We start from the raw sequence: 18,006 nt of genomic DNA, 5'->3' as shown, positions 1-18,006 counted from the left end.
GTCCAAAAAAAAAAAAACCCAGACAACTTAATAAATAATAATGTTAAACTTCATAACTGCACGTAAAAACAGATTTATGCAACCATTTCCTACCTTTCCAGTTTATTAAGGGGACAGTTGAGAACGAAACAAGCTTTCATAAAGCTTGGTCCCTGGCATATAGTAACAGGAATTGTCCATTCTCCAGGCCTGACCATCCATTCTCCATAGAACCCTGATAATCATCTTCAGTAAAAGGATAATCCTCATGCCAAAAGGTACAAGTCAAGTTATTTTACATTCCAGGTTATTGCCGATTGTCCAGAAAGTCTTCGTGTTATTTCTATTTTCTGTAAAATAATCCTTGTTTCTCAGTAGGAGGTAACTTTGCATTAAATGATGAAACTTCACTGTAGGATATGTATCCTATTAGTGTGTATCATATTAGTATATTATCCCTAATGCAAAAATCTCCTCTGTTAGTTTAATGCAAAGCTTTACTTTCTCCTCACTTATAACTTACAGAAAGACATGTTGAACAAGTTAGTTATGTCAATACATGTCTGTTAAGCCCGTGAGCTGAATTCCAAAAGGACTGGAAGAATTTTTTAAAATGCTCTGCTTACATTACTGCTGCACGAACATCACTGACCCAATTAAGAACACAGACAGACAGTTCTGTATTTGCAACATTTTGTATGATTTATATGACAAAGCACCTTAAAAGGGAGCCGAAATATGTGTTTTGATGTTTCAGAAGTGGTTCTCTCTGGCAGAGCGAGAGCAATTCTCCAGCTAATCAGAGAGTGATCTCCCTCTAAGTCTGGACTGGGAAGTCCTCAGTATTCGAAAGAGAACAAGCACAAAATTTCTTCAGAACAGGGTGAGTTTCTGCGTTGTTCTTCAAACCTTGGGGTACCAAGGAATCACTGGTCTGAACACTGGTACTGCCTAAGAGAAGTCACCCCAAGGTGTTATCGATTTCACCTGTGTCCTCCGCCAGGCATCCCACCACACATCAAACAGCTGCACCCAATAAGATCACGCTTTGGCTCTCCCTTTGCTATGCAATGAAACATCATGGACGGACCCTCTTATCTGGTTCCAGGGTTTGTTCCTCAGTTCCTGCTCCATCCCTGCCTTTACTCAGCTCCAAACCTCTTGGCTCTACTTCTTGTCTCCTGCTGTCAGTCCCACACCTGCACTTTGGACCGATCTGGACACTGGATACTTGGCACCTCATCTTAGGTATGGTTTGACCTCAGTGTCTTGGCACCCCTGCCTCTAGCTACTCCTCCATCCAAAGTCTGGTGTCCAGGAGTTCTCTGCTTGGCCAGTACATCCACTAGATGCAATCTTGCCCAGCCAGAGCAAAACACACAGTCTGGACCATATCCTGAAGGTACTGTATCAGTCAATCAAGACAGGCTTAGTGCTGCTTATGTAACAAACAGCTCCAAATTCTCTGTGGTCCAAAGCAAAGGTTTATTTTTGGCTTATTCTACATGCCCATCACAGGCCAGCTATGACTGCTCCAAATCACCCTTCCACAGAAGCTCCTCCACTTGGAACGTCCCTGGGCCCCATGATCGGGCGAAGCGAGCATGCTGGATTGCAAAAGAGCTTTTAAAACTTGTCCAGAAGTGATACATCTCCAGTCACATTTCGTTAGCCAATGCAAATCATACAGCTCTGCCTCATATCAAGAGGGTGCAAGGGTACAATCCCACCCAAAGGCAGGAAAACCAACGATTGCTGAATAACATTAACTGTTACCATGGCGCCGATTTTTAAGCCACAATTTTCTGATCTATTTGTTCATGGAACTGGAAAATTGACTGTATCTGTTAACTCCTACTAAGCCCTAGAGAAAGCTTTAACTTAAGGTTTAACTAAGATACAAAAGAGATTGGCTGAGAAGAAGTAAGTCCTTGATAAAAAAAATTTTTTATGCTATAACTATTGTCATTAGTAGTAATATATTATTATTAATAACAGCTAGCATTTCGTTCATCAGGCATTTGCTATGTGCCAAGTAGGACTCCCAATTTCTTTACATATATTAATTTGTTTAATCCTTCAGCAACGCCATGATGCAAGTACTCTTTTTATTCCCATTTTACAGACAAAGAAACTGAGTCGCAGTGATGTTTAGTAATGTGTTCAGGGTCAACAGCTATCATGGCTGACCTTTAAATTATTAACATAAAATTAAAATATGATTTGATTCTTCTACTAACTCCAGGGCTTCCACGCTGGGTTACTGTGAACCTCTTGGCTTGTTACATCTAAAGCAATATGTATCTCAGAGCCCTGAGAGCATTTCTGGCACATCGCAGGTAGGAGCTGAGTGGGGCAGCGGGGATGTGTAAGACTTCTGCTTCTGGCTAGAAGGTAGAAAATCACAATCACAAGAGAGCATCATTCTTACCCCAACCACCAACACAAACCTGACAAGCTACAAAATCAAAGTTTTATAAAATCCATCTGAGAGGGGGGGATGCCACGAGACCTAAATGAACAAATTTCCAGAAAATAATGGCCTTTCATAGGTGAGAAGGGAGCTGTGACTGTTCTCACTCAGTGCAGAACGATGTGTAGAGAAGAAATCCACATGGAAAGGAATAAGGAGAAATTAGCCAAGACCACAGGGAACGTTTGATGGTTGCATGTGGCCTGGAAAAACAGAGAAGAATGCCAAGGAGCTCAGCCACAGAGCAAATCTTCGCAGACCTATCAAATCATTCCCACAAGTTGTCACCAAGTACTCAGTGGTATTGTGCAGAGGCTGGAACAGGGCAAAAGAGGGATTTCCCCCTGAGATGAATAGGGCCATTCCCAAGTTCAAGGCCTCCATCTCCAAAAGCAGAACTGAGAAACACGCACAAAGGCACTCTGGGCTCTGAGGTACTGAGACCATGGGGCCTGTCAGGTAAGTTGAGAGAAATCCATCTGTGACACTCCTACAAGTCAACAATGAAGAAGAACCAAAACCCAATAAAAGTGGGCAAAAGAGTTGCTGGAACAGATCTTTCACAAAAGATGATACGAAAGGCAAATAATTACATGAAGTCATGCCCAACATCATCAGTTACCGAAGAAATGTAAATTAAACCAGAATTTAAGAGACTGACATCAAATACCAGCAAGGATATGGAGCAACCAGAATTCCCAAACATTTCTAGTCAGAGTGTCAAATAGTATAATCACTTCAGAGAACTGTTTGGCAGGTTCTCTGATAGTTAAACACACATCTGTCCTAAGAACCAGCAATTCTACTCCTAGGTAATTATCTAAAATGAATGAAATTACATGTCCACAAAAAGACTTGTTTATAAATGATCAAAGTGGTCTTATTGATAAGCTCAAACCTGGAGACTACCTATATGTTCATCGACATGTAAATGGATAAACTATGTATGTTCACAAGAGAGAACGCTACTCAGCAATAAACAAGAGGAATTACCGATACAATCAAAACCATGGATGATTCTCAAAAACATTATGCTGAGTGAAAGAAGCCAAGCACAAAAATATGTAGGTATGAATTCATTTTCACATGAACTTCTAGAACAGACTAAGTGATTGATGTATTGTGAGTAAAATCAAAATAGTAGCAGAATTAACCAGAAGGGGCAGAAGGGAGCCTTCTGGGATGATGGAAATGTTCTATATTTTGTTCTGGAACATTAATACATACAGTTGTCAAAACTTCATTGAAATGAAGATTTGTATAATTTATTGTAGCATAATTATACCTCGCTTTGAAAATGTACAAGGTCAAATATCATTATTTCAGAATACTGACAATGAGTCGGCTCCAAATTGAGTCCATGATACAAGAGCTAAAAGCCAGGTCCTACAGGCCACCCAAGGTCAATATAAAACAATCACAGCACTTCTCTTATTCATAACATTTAACGGTCGGGTGCAGACATGACAGGACTTGCTATAAAAAAGGCATAACTCTACACCTAATGAGTGAGCCAATCCTTTCATCTCTCTCTAGCCAGTGTTATCTCATGCTGATCCACCCCAAACTTGCTGGTGTGTCACTGCCATAATCTCTCAGTGTCAGCCTATAATTGTTCAGGGTCAGCCCTTAAAGCACTGGGGATTCCACTGTAACCACACAGAGCTTATCAACTGTATGGCTTGCTAGAGCTCTACCATTAACTGCTTGATTGTTTCGTTATTGCCATTTCTATTCTTAACCTCTCTGTGCAAGTCTGTGCAAACGCTTTCCTGTGAGGCTTTTTTGAAATGCTCAGAAACAATTACTACTGTCGTGATGGAAAGTGATATTAGGCAGTACGGTGACTATAGGCAAGAAAATGCATATTTTCTCATCTTGATATTGCCTAAAATAGCACTTCTGCATTGTAACGGGCATAGGAATCACCAAGGAATGTTAGTAAAATAAAGATTCTGGTTCAGTAGGTCTGGGGTGGGGCCCAAGTGTCCGCATTTCTAACGAGCTTCCAGGTTATGGGGTGTAGCTGGTCCGAACTGAGTTGTAATGAACAAGTATTCTTTTCTCCATGGTTATGTTCTCTGTTCTAGAAGGTGCCTCTCTCCATGTGTGAATTCTCAGGCCGAGCTTCCACATTCAACTACTTCCGGTTCAAAACATGCAAGTGAGGGTCCCAGCAGTGGACAAAGGGCAGCTTTTGAAATTCAAAATAAGCATTCTGGAAAAGCATTCTAATTTTCAGGTATTAACTCGAAATCAATACATCTTCTCTGCTGTATTCCCATCATCAATCTGTAAAATTCTCATCAATCAGCAACACCCACAGAGCAGGCGACAGACCTTCCAGAATCATCTGGGCCCATAAAGATGGGCCACAGGCAGGAGTCTCAGCAACACTTCAGATTGGTTAGCAGGAGCACTGTGCCTGGGAGCCGGGGAGGGAGGAGGGATGCAGGTCAGCGAGTCCCTGTCTGGAATGGGCCAGAGCCTGCTTCCTGTAATCGGGTGGGAAGACAGCTTCTTTCCTCAATGACTCTGCTGGGTACAATATTGTCTCTCAGACAGATTACAAAGGAAAATAGATGTTGCCCCAAAGTGGCCTTTGGGCAATAGTGTAACAAGAAAGAGTAAGATTATAATGACAGTATGATACTTGGCATCCCATGGGGACATACTTTGAAAGTCTTAAATCTTTGAAAAATATGTATGTCAAAATATTATCTCCATGCAAGAGTTCCAGACCTCCTTATTTTTAGAAAAATACACGGGAATCACTGAGTTTAAATAATTCAGAATATTCATAAATTTCCCAACCATTTTATTTAAGCATTTGATTTATCATTTAGAATTAACCTTTATATGTAAAAGAATAAATACCGATGCTTAATGTAGCATGATATACAAAAGTTATTGCAATCGACCAGGTTTATTGTTAATTGGATTAGTGGAACTAATCCTTGGGCATATAAATACTTTGTAAAACAAACATAACTAAAACATACGTGCACACACAACGGAGCAGCAAAAGTTTTCAATCCGCCCATTGTTCTTGCTAGTTTAAGAAGATGAGCCACCATAATGAGATGAAGGTTAGGAGTTCTAGATTTTGCAAAACCAGCTGAAAATGTGAAAATAAACTCTGAATAGAGGCAGCCAGTTAAGGGTTGCTTCTAAGGTTTGGGTATCTACCTATATACAGAAACCTGGGGATTTATCAGGAAACAGGAAGATTGAGTACTTCAGCTGAGATTCCTGGTACTCAGTAAGACGGCTACATAAGCATGAACCAACAGTCAGTTATTTATTTTATTTTCACTGTTTGCCTTCCCTTCTAGAAGTCTTCCTCAGTCATTCTAGGATATTTTATGACAGTGGTTCAAGGTTGTGGGCGTCCCTATTTCTAAAAAGTAATTTAGCACTACTCAACATTGCAATACCAGCATTCATCTAGGACTGGCCCAATATTTGGATAGCAACTATAAAATGTAAACTCTCAGGCAAGCCTAATTTTTCTAACACAGCTTTAGCTGAAGAATCAGGATTCCTCACAAAATGAGGAGCAATAAAATCTGAAGGCAATCAGACATCTGAGGATAATCAGAGCTAGACTGAATTATTACAGAAAAGCCCTGGGTTCTTTTGCAATATAGTATAATCACCACCACCCTGACTACAGTCACCACCATCACTTTCATCTCTACATCATCATCATCATCACCACCACCACCACCAACCCCCCATCACCATCATTACCAATATCATCACCGTTATTGCCACCATCACATACTATTCTTAGTACAGAAAACTGCAGAAACCTTATTGAAAATAATTTTGGCAGTAATTATTAAATCTTAAAATTCATAGCCCATTTGAGTCATCAGTTTCTTTCAATGGTATCTATCCCACAGAAATGTGTATGTGAAAAATGCATGGAAAAGCTTAATATTATAAATATGTCAAATCTCGCCAATAAAATCCCAAAGTCCCACAGACAAACTGACTCTAAAATTTACGTAGACACGTTTGAAACAAGGAAAAATTACAAATACCGTAAGTAACTTCAAAGACAAATTGATTTCACAAATGTTTATTAAGTGCCTATTATGTGCCAGGTATTGGGATGACTAAAAAAAAACCTTGGTATGTTCCTACTATAGAACACTAAGCTGCATATAAGAATAAAATTATTCAACAAACATGAAAACAAATCAACAAGACATACTGTGAAGTTATAAAATCATGGTACAATATATACACTATAATGTTATCTGTTTTCTAAAAATCATATGATCTAAGCATGTAAATACATAAATGCATAGAAAATAATCTAGGAAGATATCTTACTAACAGAGAATAGATGATTATTTCTGGAGAGGAAATTGGGATCGAGTCAGTCAATTTTGGCTTTGAATAATATTTGGATTTTTATAAAAAGAATGTGTTTATCACATGCATACCTAAAATATATCAGGCTATGTAAAAAATACTGATGAAGTATTCTTTGTCACAATCTGGACTAGAATAAACTGTACTTAATAGAATGTTTTCAAATACTTTCTCATTGCTGTTGGTATTTTTCTAGGCCTTCGAATTCTGTAGGCCGATGGTAGACAAACCTTGTTTTTGTTAGAAGAAAAGGCAGGAAGGCAGGTAAGTGAGAGAGAGAACAAATCGGGATGGTGTTTACCATCAGTCAAACTTGGATTCTAACTCCTATCCTCGAGCCTGATAAACATGTTCTCAGAATGTACCTTTTCAATAGCAAGTAACATAATGTCTAACAAAACCTAGCTTAAACAATATGAATTTGTTAACTCACACAACCAGAAATCCAGAAGCAGAACAGTGCCAGATCTGCCTTGGCTTTTTCCTCATAGTTTCAAGATGGTGGCTGCAGCTCCAACGAAGAACCATATCCTTACAAGACAACAGCCCAATGTAAGAAGGAATAAGGTCTTGTATTTATGCAGATCTCTACCTTATTAGGGAGGATAGGTTTTCAAAGTAGGCTTCACAAATTTCCCCTCACTCTTAATTGGCTAGAACCAGGTTGCATGGCCACACCCAAATAAATCACCGGAAAAGAGGTAGAATGATCATGTTTGACTTAAACCCAATCATATTTCATATCCTGAAACTATGCCCTCTTCTTTGCCTGAGCACATAACTACCTGATCCGCACAGTAATTCTGGGTTCTTCTATGAACAAAAGAATAAAAAGAAATCCCCATTGGACAGCCAATCTACTACGACACTAAATAATTAAAGATTCAGTTTCTTCATCTGTAAATTGAACCAAATGACCCATCCTCAGAATTGTTTGGAACACTGAATGAAATAGCATATGTTAAGCACTTGGCTCACACTAAGTTGTTTGGTAAATGTCAGTTTTCTTCCTCAACCTCCTCCATCAATAATGATAGCATTATTTCCATAAGGAGCTTTTAAAAAGACAGACACCAAGAAAATTAGAAGGCGAAGTGTCCAGACACAGTTTTCCATTCCTTGCATTTACGTATTCCTATACACATGATATATTTACATTCTGCAACCAGAAGTGTCACTGTCTGTCTGAGGATTGTTACCTAAAGTGTCAAATTAGTTTCTGAAGAGTTCTGCACAAAGCGACACAATTCAGCAACAGAAGTCATTACGGGAGATATGATCTCAGTAAGGACTTTTTCAATAATTTCAAGTTTATGTCTTGAAGAAAAAAAGAGATCCAGATGGACACTGACTGGATGCTACAACCTCGTGTGGCAGAAGGGAAGAGGGAGCCCTGTGGGCCTTCCTTACAAGGACACTAATCCCCGAGTGCCATTCCTCTCTTCATAGCTAAGGACGAACACACTCGCTTTCTCATGGAAAAATCTCTCTCTGCAAATTCCAAAATAATTACGCCCAAAAGCTTCTGAACAAAATGGCAATCGATCGAAAGTTATTTCACCACAAACTATTTGATGACAAGGATGTAGAAGAGGCCGAGTCTGAGCCCTTTTACTTTCTCCCCCTGCTGTGGCTGAATCACCTGGACGGCTAGTTAAATCACAGACTCCAAGGGCCCGCCCCCAGCAGGTCCAGCGCGGACTCCAAGAGCCTACATTTCTGACAAGCGGCCCCATGAGGCTGATGATGCTGTTCAGGACCACGCCTGGAGAAGCACTGCCCCTAAGTGATGCAGGAGCCATGAGCTTGAGTGACGGAACCGGTTGCTCCCTGAATCCCCACCTGTGAACGCAGGCTCAACCCCAGTCAAATGAGATTGGAGAGCAGAACTGTGAAACGCGTGACATATCTGAAGTTTCAAATTATTTCCACACTGCAGAACTTGAGACTGGAAGACTTCATTTGGGGATAGACTCCTTCAAGTAAACTTGAGAGGAGAAGAAGAAGGCCACCTACCGAAACAAGCCAGCCTACCGCTATCTCACCTGCCAACTCCCCAGCAAAGGGAGAACAAAATAACAAGCACGAGAATATTCTAAATGCTTTGAAGGGTCTGCAAGTATTTCAATCATCCTTCCTTTCTCTTACGTCTGATAAAACCATTTAAAGAGACCCCAGGAATTTCGGGTTCTTGCGTCTTTGCCAAAGGACAATTCTCCTTGATTGGACTCCACGACAAAAATCCAAGAGCGTGGCCCAGACAAACTGGCTAGATGAGCCTGCTGTCAACTGCTCTGCCAACAATGTACCAAAGAACTGGATTAGAAAAAAATGTTTCTGTCATTTGATGCAACAGATTTTTCAAAACAATATTTTAATTTACATACCAAGCCAAATTCCCTCTCGGAGGAGGGATAGGGCGCATTCCATGGTGTAAGACGACACTCATTCCCACACGGTGATGTCAGCGCTCAGCAAGCAATGCTCTCTCTGAGATTCTTTTTCTTGCCATTAAGGATCCTATTATAGAATTTTAACCACTTCAGAATCAAGCAAGATGTTGCAAATCTTTCAGTTAGCGTTTTTGCAAAACCAAAAGAGACAAGGCTGTCACCAACTGCCTCACGCACAATTATTTAATGACTTTTCCCTTATGGAATGAATAGGATTTCTGAAATCTATCTGCACCTCCCAGGACTTTCTTCTCACAGGAATACTGATTGGGATATTTTATCTTTGCCAGCTTTTAACGTTCGGGGAGCAGTCTGATTGTTTGCTAAAATGATAGGAGGCGTTTCAGAGCTGTAAGACTAAATCTTGGTAGGAATTTCGAGGTTAATAGGAAACACACCGGGCATTTTGCTAGTTACGGGAATACTAGGACACAGGGAAGATTAAGGACAAAATGCATTCTAACACATAAATGATATAAAATGGCATGAAGTAGTATAGCACAGCAGGGAGATTTGGGCAAGAGCTTGTTCTTACGAATACTTGAAAAAACACCAAGTAAAAAATTGCAATACGTTATCTATCTTTTCTACCTACCAGCATACACATCCAAAAATTTTAAGGTTAAAGAATAAAACTGGATTTGCACTTGAGCTTTAATCATGTGCTACATTTTTTAATTGTGGAAAGCTTGAAAAAAATTATAGAACAGTGAAGAAAAGAGAACAATACAGTACCAACGGGCCTAAGTTAACAACCGTTCACATTTAGTCAATTTAACTGAGCTAATTTTAAAACAAAAAAGAATTACAGAAAAAAATTGAAATCCTTTTGATTCTTTTTCCTTGTCCTGTTTGCTTCTCACTATTTAACTTCTTGGGAACCTTTCCAGGAGTATGTGGTTTCATACTTTTATTTTACATACATATATTCCAAAACGATGCTGAATATAGGCTTGTATGTTTTCTAACATCTACAAAAATGCTATCAATACAGTATCTATGACATGGCAACTTAATTTTTTCAATCAGTGTTACACTTTTGAGCCTATTTTGATACATATAGATCAAGGTCATTATTAATGGCGGCATCACATTCCATTCTATGAATATACTACAATTTATCTTTTTGTCAGCTGATGAAATCTTCAGGTGTTTTCCATTTTTCATGATTACAAACAAGGCTGCAAAGAATAATCTGGTCCATGTTTCCTGAGGCTGTAATAAAATTTTTCTTGGGACTATATTGGGGACAGAACTGCTTGGTTGTAACGTCTGCACCCTTTCAGCCATGCTGGATAGCATCGAAATGTTCTCCTAAGAGGTGACAGCAATTAATATTCCAATCAGTAGCACGGACAAGTTTCCGTTTTCCCTCATTCTTGCCAAAAGTCTATGTTAGGCTTAAGGATTCATCTGACGGTCCTTGATGAACCCCCAGGATGAGTTTTCTGCCCACACGGGGAATGAGACTGTAGTGGGCATCTCTTACCACCGCCTACCAGCATCCCCTACTTCTAGAAACAGAGCTTCTCTTTTCCACAGAGAACTGCGCTCCCACCCAGTGGGTTGTTAGTCACATGATCGTGAAGGAGCTTCTCCCTAGGGGCAGTGACCCATCCAGGAGTGGAGATCAGAATATCGGCAATCAGAATTTCTCCCCAGGGCTTAATTTGGGCAACAGGAGAGAAAAATCTCTCCCTTCCTTAAAGAAGGTGAGAAGTAAGGAACAAGTTGTCGTTGCCTGCCTGAGGAAGAAGCCACAGAGAGGACAGAGGAATCAAGATTAGACACACAGAAATTCCGCTCCCGGATATAGATTCAAAAGAACTGAAAACATAGACCCAAATAGCTATTTGTACACCGATGTTTGCTGCAGCATTATTCACAACAGCCAAAAGACAGAAACAACTCAAATATCCATAGACAGATGAACGGATAAACGAAATGTAGTCTATACATGTGATAAACTATTATTCAGTCATAAAAATAAAGTACTGATATCTGCTATGACATGGATGAACCTTGAAAACATGCTAAGTGAAATAAGCCAGACACAAAAGGACAAACGCTATATGGTTCCACTTATACTAATATCTGGAATAGGCAAATTGATAGAGACAGAAAGTAGATTAGAGTTTACCAGGGCCCGGAGGGCGCGGGGAGTGGGGAGATACTGTTTAATGGTTATGAATTCTGTTTAGGGTGAAGGAAAAAATTCTGAAACAAACAGTAGCGATGGCTGCTCAACACTGTCGATGTAATGAATGCCATTGAATTACACACTTAAAATAGTCTAAATGGCTTATCATATGTTCTATTTTATCACAATAAAAATTTATTAAATTACAGTACCATTGAGAATGAAGAGAGAAAAGTTAAATAGAAAGACACACGTATATATGCCCTAATGATATTATTTGACTCCCTGGATTCTATCATGCCTGAAGTCAGCAATAATTCTTTACTTTCTTAGTCACATATATCAATATATTCTACTTTTTTCATTATCTGGTTTGAATTGGCTTTCTGTCACCAGGAATTGAATTAATTCTAAACCAGGCATAACAGTGTATAGTCAGAAAGGAAAAAAATATGCTCTTAATACAGATAGGTTCTAAACAATTTATTGAAACCTCTGCTGTTTGCAGGCAATCCATCAAATCCACTTAATTGTGTGTGTGTGTGTGTGTGTGTGTGCTATTAGGAGTTGGTGAATAAATATGATAATTCCATAATTTTGTTTCACTGCTTGATACAAGGTCTATCCCAAACAAATTTTTTTACAGATACATTTATCCTCTGGTTAATGTGCTAAAAGAATTGAGTGACATGCAGAAGAGAATGGAAAGGAAAAAGAGTCCACAACAATAAGAAGATGGACATTAAAAGTGATTCTTTTAACCACAATGAGATATCACCTCACACCTGTCAGAATGGCTATCATCAATCGATCAAAAACCAACAAGTGTTGGCGAGGATGTGGAGAAAAAGGAACCCTCATATGTTGTTGGCGAGATTGCGAATTGGTACAGCCGCTATGGAAAACAGTATGAAGGTTTCTCAAAAAATTAAAAATGGATATACCTTTTGACCCAGCAACTGCACTTCTGGGTATTTATCCAAAGAAAACCAAAACAATAATTCGTCAAGATCTATGCACTCCAATATTCATGGCAGCATAATTGACAATAGACGAGATATGGAACCAACCTAAATGCCCATCGACAGACACTTGGATAAAGAAATTATAGTTCATATATATAATGGAATATTATTCAGCCATTAAAAAAATGAAATCCTACCATTTGTGATGATATGGATGGACCTAGAGTTTATTATTATACTGAGTGAAATAAGTCAGACAGAGAAAGATAAATACCATATGATTTCGCTTATATGCGGACTCTAAGGAACAAAAAGAACAAACTAATCAAAAACAGACTCACAAATACAGTGGACAATTTGGTGACGGACAGAGGGGAAAGGGGCTGGGGGACCGGGAGAATGGGATGAAGGGTCATAAAGTACAATTAGTAGTTGATAGTCATAGAAGAATAATACGCATGGTAAAGCGGAAAATAGAGGAGGGTGGGGGGACGCTGAATCACATAGATGTCTAACCAATGTACTGTATACTGGAAACTAATTTAAATAAATAAATTTAAATTTTAAAAAAGTGATTCTTTTACTCTATGACCTAGCAGAAAAAGAACTGATCCAAACCCCTAAGGCAAAAATAATTCTCACACTTTCAGCATTCATATTGACCTAGAGAGTGGATGCTCCCTTTCAGAGAGTCAGCATCCCTTCCTGAAGAAACCAGGAGTCTCCTCCTTTATAACAGCAGCTAATGATTTTTGTCTTGATTTCTTCCGCCCTTTAGTAAGAAACAGACAAAGCCTCAGCAACAAAAAAAGAAGGGACGAGAGGAAGAAGAGAGATCCTTCTCCTTGATTTTTCTCTTTGTATAATTTTGTTTCTACCTTTTTATTAATTTAGTGACAGAAAGCATAAATATAGCTAGATGAAAGTAACTGAAGACTCACAAAACTAAATAGGTAATTTTAGCCCTTAATAATTCAGGGGAACAATTAGACTTTGAATCCAACAGTTTCTCTTTTGTCAGAAATGATACATATGGCAAACCTGGCTAACTTGTCTGTACTCTTGCTCATAACATGATTTAGAATGAAGCAAAAAATAAAATAAATCCATTTGCAAAGAGACAAGCCATAGGATTAAAAGTATTATTTTAAAGGACTTAAATATGAGTGGTGGCCAACAAAATTGTGAAAAGTCACAAACTATTTAACAAGTACGACGAAAGTCCTAGAAACACAATGGTCTTCGGGAAGGCAAGAACAAGAGAAGGGATTTGCTTGTGCGGAGGAGGGGGTGGGAGGGCGTGTCTATCAGGAAACTGGTAGACACCAGTGACTGCGTCGGGCCAAATCCAAATATTAGTTATACATTAGATTGCTTTTATAAGTGTTGTCACTTATACTAAAAATGCAAATTCAAAAAAAATAAGGCAAAATACAACAAAAATGAATTATTGGTTCAAGATGAAAAGAAAAACGAAGACAGGAAAGGAATACCGCACCATATGAAAGTTGGAACATCATCTCCCTCCCTCGCCCCTTTTTTTTTTTGGCTTTGAAATAGCTCCATAAGGAACCAGAGAATCTCCTTTGGAAAATCAAAACAGCATTCATTTATTCTTTTCTTCATTTATGCTTAGAAAAGGTCAAAATTCATTTATGCTTCTCTTCATCCAGTTTAGTCCATTTATTCCTCCTCTAAATGCTTATGTGGGTGCCTATCCTGCCTGATATTCATACGCAAGACATGTTTGAAATACGGAGCTTCATACCAGCAATGGAGTGGGCTGGGGCGCCACGCGAAGGAGCTTTCATCTCAGATATTAGCACAAGTAACCGTCCTTTGAAAGATGTAACATATCCAACTCTGGGAAGGCACGGCTGGCTTCGCATGTCAGCGGTGCATAAGGCCTTCCAAAAGGAAGTAACATGAATGAACGACAATGTATTGTCCACATCTCATTAAAATATAACCAAAAATATGAGCAGATATTTCCACTTCTGACACCGTGTGAGTTTTCCTTCTGCTTCACGTTCATGAGAGTTCAGTTGAATGAATAATGCCATAGTTAGAGCGGGAGAAATCATTTGGCAGAACAGAGGAACGAGGAGGGGATAGAAGGAATAATTGACATGGAAAGTCATTTGATATTACCAGTTAAGCTCCAGAACTGGGGTTTGGAAGATAATTCCAAACAAAATCCCATTGGTTTCCAGACATTGGTTTGAAAAGTGTTTCTCTAATCTGCGTTCTGCTTTTACGGCATTCCAATGAAGGATATCCCAAAATTACGAATGTTTTCTTAAAACTAAATTTCCTGTGAATTGGCTACGATTACTTTAATTGGACTGAAGAAAATATGGTTAATGTTGAGAAGAATATATTTTCTCTGAATCTTTTAGAAAAAAAAATCTATTCTGTTTTGATTTAGATTTTCAACAGCTATGAACCATAGTTATAAATAATTCATCATACGATGCGGTTCTATGACAAATTTGACGGCTGAGTTAAATACCGACATTTTCTTTGTAATAATAGGCTATGATAATTAAATGTATTAAAGGGAATTCGATTCTTTATTAAACATTCATTTAAATTCAAGACCAATGTGTTCATCTCTTTTGTACAGTTTCTCATCCTCTCGTTTATGCGCTGTTTCACCGTAGCATTCATTGGCTTACCCTTTAGAAGCAGAGAGCGATACGGTTGTTGCATACGTATATTAATGACTGTCATTTATTAAGCAGACACTCCAGCTACTTTATATATTACCTAATTTAATCACTGAGACAATGTTTTTGTCTCCACTTAAGAAATGAGAAAGCGAGTCCCTGAGGTGCTGGATATAACTCGGCCAAGGCTGCACGGAACCCCAGAGCTAACGGCAGCTGCGCCTGGGCGGTTTTCACTCCACTATGCTATCTGCAGCCTAAAGAAGCCACCACCACCATAAAGGAGACGATACCGAAAATTCCACCTAAATGGTTATAGAGGACCAACGGAACAAACCGCACCAGAGAAAAGACTTGCTCTAAAATATTAGTTACAAGAGCTCTGAAAAATATTCTATAACTACACCCCCTTATTCCTAAATCATTACTGTTACTCGATTACTGACGTTATATTGAAATTTAATTTTTTTTGATCTTAAGCGCTTGTTAGCATTTTCATAAATACAGCATTTGCTACTTGTTAAGACAAATTCAAAGTACGGGGTTGCCCCTCTGTCCAAAAGTAGAGTGGTTCCAGGAAAGCGTTCACAGCCTACATCGGTGTGAGGCAGAGGATCCCTCAAAAGTTCACGTTATTCCCCTTCGCTTTTATGAAAGTTCTACCTGTACATATATCTTTAATTTCATTTCCTTTTTTAAAAGTTTTTTTTTTTATTTTTTACACCTACAGCACCTGGTCTTCCTAGGCGGTCTCCCATGCAAGTACTAACCAGGCCCGACCCTGCTTAGCTTCCGAGATCAGACGGGATCGGGCTTGTTCAGGGTGGCATGGCCGTAGACTACATTTAATTTCTCAATAAAATAACTTATATGAAGTTTGAGGACTATTTCCTACAAGAAATCTGTCACCTTCTTATCATCATTGTGCCTGTCTTCCTCTGCACTGCTGAGAAGACTTGGCATTTTCTCAGAGGACAAAATCAAGACGGCGGCGGGGTGGGGAGAAGGAATAATGTTCAACCTGAGAATAAATCATCACGCTCCTGCCACCACTGTCCCGCAGCCCTGCCGAGACCCAGGGGGAGCTGCAGGGAACATGCTAGCTGAGCCACCTAATGTGGCTACACTTGATCACCAACTCAGAAATGCTGAATTAGCTACCTCACCCCGCTCCCGGTAATTCACAGAGGTGAAAAGTGAAAATGAGATGGACCAGACCTGGGAGAAGAGGGGAGGACGTGTACATCAATTGAAGAATCTGACAAAAATATATTGATTTTTATTCACCAGGGAGATATGAAAATATGTATAAACATTTTCTTATATGATTGAAACATTAACTGTCATTGGAATACAACGAGGTGTCTTTTTACCAGAGAAACAAGGTTCTCAAATGCTATACTGATTTATATAACTCTAAGAATGAAGGTCTCTTATGGGTTCCGTCATGTATGTTTCCCCCCAAAATAGCCCCAAAGATAGTTTGTAGCAACGCATAGAGCTTACAGTAGACAAAATAAATGGAGTAAAATACAAGCGCTTTTTAAGTGCAGGCCCAAATCCATCCCTCCATATTTTCTGCGTGCGATTTAAATTATTTCAGTAGATCTCAGACTATAAAATAAGACAGGGGCTCTGGGGGCCGCGGCTCCTGCGGGCCGCCCCAGGGCTGCCTGGAAATTTATAGCAACATCAACAGCTTCTCAGCTGTCACCAACCGAACCGATAGAAATGCAGAATGATGTCTTTAATAAAAAGAAAAACGGGCAGTGACCACTGACTGACCGAACTGAGAAGACTGAAGTTAAAACACATTTGGAAAACTGACCCTGGCACTAGGTTTGTGATGAATAAAAACATTTCAACATCTTATGGTCATGCCACGCAGGTGAGTGGTACCGCAGGAAGTCCATACTGGCTCTTGTGGACAGGCAGCCACGGGACATCTATAAGCCTCTGACCAAATTCTGTGAAATTAAATTTCTTACTTTCAAAGATCGTAATCCAGAAGACGTTAAGAAGGCTTATTGGCATTCTCGTACCATGACGACGGGCTGTGTGACAGAGGGCATTCAAAGATGAGTATGTGGTCAGTTTGGTCAGAGCTCCAGAAGTTCCTGTAATCGCTGGAGCCTTCTGCTATGATGCAGTTTTGGATCAGGGACTTGATTAGCGGATGCCAACAAAAAAGAACCTACGTCCCTTCACAAACGATGCTTGTAATTTATAAAGATTTTCCATTTGAAACTCTGGAAGTTGATGCAAAAGTAGCATTAGAAATATTTCGACACAAGTATAAAATAGATTTCATAGTAGAGAAAGTATCTGAGAACCCCGAGAGAACTGTCAAGCTATACAGATTTGGTGACTTCATTGATGTGAGGGAGGGCCCTCTTATTCCAAGAACGAGTATTTGTTTCCAGCATGAAGTATCAGCAGTTCACAATCTTCAAGCCACCCAGTCGAGTCTTGTATGAAGATTCCAGGGTCTCTTTTTCCCTGTTCACTTAAGAGCGCAGTTTACAATATGGGATGAGTTATTGGCAAGGTCTTGGAAATCGGTAACTGAAGATGAAACTAAACTACAGAAGGAAGTGCATCTACCCAGCAACTTCCTAAAATTTAAATATGTATAGTAAATTAAAAGTTTTCTATGTAAAAAAAAAAAAAGACAATCATTGTAGGAAATCATTAATACTAAACTATATAAATAAAAGTAATATTCTAACTCTTCCCAAATCCTACAATTTTGTTAACAGTTTGGTATATAGCTCGCTACAACTTTCTTAGGCTCATTATAATATATACCTATTTCTTTTTAACTTTCTTCAAAGATAGGACTCTATTACTCTACGATTTTGATTTGTTTTTATCATTTACCAAAAAAAAATCATTGATGTTCTTCTGACTGACACGTGAAAACACTCATTATATTTTAATA

The 18,006-nt window shown here is 39.1% G+C and overlaps 1 non-coding gene and 1 pseudogene across 1 annotated transcript; one reads left to right on the top strand and one right to left on the bottom strand.

The window, feature by feature from the left end:
* The window catches only part of LOC120611742 (39S ribosomal protein L39, mitochondrial-like), an 88,049-nt pseudogene extending 70,348 nt beyond the window's left edge, over window positions 1–17,701 (top strand).
* LOC120611988 (5S ribosomal RNA) lies at window positions 15,787–15,905 on the bottom strand. Its single transcript, XR_005655337.1, has one exon. It is a non-coding gene; the product is annotated as a 5S ribosomal RNA (ribosomal RNA).
* Window positions 17,702–18,006: the final 305 nt, after the last annotated feature.

The sequence above is a fragment of the Pteropus medius genome, unplaced genomic scaffold (genome assembly GCF_902729225.1).
Source record: "Pteropus medius unplaced genomic scaffold, Ma_sr-lr_union100, whole genome shotgun sequence".
Taxonomy (NCBI): Eukaryota; Metazoa; Chordata; class Mammalia; order Chiroptera; family Pteropodidae; genus Pteropus; species Pteropus medius.
This window is presented reverse-complemented; position numbering and strand designations above follow the sequence as displayed.